Source organism: Pteropus alecto, unplaced genomic scaffold (assembly GCF_000325575.1).
Source record: "Pteropus alecto unplaced genomic scaffold, ASM32557v1 scaffold311, whole genome shotgun sequence".
Taxonomy (NCBI): Eukaryota; Metazoa; Chordata; class Mammalia; order Chiroptera; family Pteropodidae; genus Pteropus; species Pteropus alecto.
This window is the reverse complement of record NW_006431916.1, coordinates 688510-689679: the sequence shown is the minus strand read 5'-3', so window position 1 is coordinate 689679 and position 1170 is coordinate 688510.

The window sequence follows — 1170 nt, the reverse complement described above, 5'->3', positions numbered from 1 at the left end:
GCCCCACCCTTGCCCACTCCCCTGGAGGAAGTGCCAAATGTCCCCCAAAGCTCATTAAACACCCTTTGCCTGCCTCCTAGAATTGCCCTGCTGTGCATGTCTGTCCTGGATGTGAGGGAGACTAGGGATGGGAGTGCTCTAAGGAAGGGGCCGCTGACTGGTACTGGTCTGTGGCCTGTTTGGAACTGGCCACACAGCAGGAGGTGAGCAGCGGGTGAGTGAGAGAAGCTCCATCTATATTTTGCGGCTGCTCCCCAGCGCTAGCATCACCACCTCAGCTCCACCCCAGATCATCTGGCATTAGATTTTCACAGGAGCACCGGTCCCTGGTGCCAAAAGCTTTGGGGACCTCTACAAGGGACTGGGACAAAGACCCTGGGAGGGAGGAGGGTCCAACACTAGCTGGCTCTGCGACTTTGGGCAAGACACTCAACATTTCTCCCATCCTTAAAATGGGGCAACTGTGAGAACCACAGGGGCTGTCCTGGCCACTTCTCTGCAAGGGCTGTAGATGATGGAAGAGAAAACAGCACTGTCAGGATGTCTGTCAGCTTTTGGAGCGATCAGGCCCCTGCTCTGTTTCACCCATGTCTGGCTGCAGGGGGCGCCCAGTGCCTGGGAATTCGTCAAGCCTGGCCCGGTTTTCCAAGGTGCTAGAGCCTCCTGGGTGGGTTGGAGCTGGCCCTGTCTGGGAGTGGGCCCTCCCGCTGTCTCATCCCTGGGAGGTGGAGGGTGAGGGTCTCCTCCATCATATTCCATCTTTCTTGCTAATGGGTCTCGCCTGGTCCCTCACCTGGTCCCTCATCTGGTCTCTCCTGTCCCTGGCATGGGTGCCAAGCCCTGTGAGTCTGCAAGCCCCTTTGGGTGGGGTGAGCGGGAGGCACATCAAACTGTGAATCTTCTAGGAGCCAGTTTGTGACCTTGCGAATGGAAATAATGGCACATTCCTAGAAGGTTGTCAGAGGATGAAGTGAGATGGTTCATGAGAAACACCTGGCACACAGTAGGCACACAATGAATGCAGCGGTATGATTATGATTATTTTCTCCACCACACAGCTGAAAGACCACCCAGTGTTTCTCCAAAGACCACCTTCTCAGAATTATCTACCTGGGCCCCCAGACCATCAACTCAGATTCGCGGGGTAGGAGTAGGGTGAGGAATATGAAT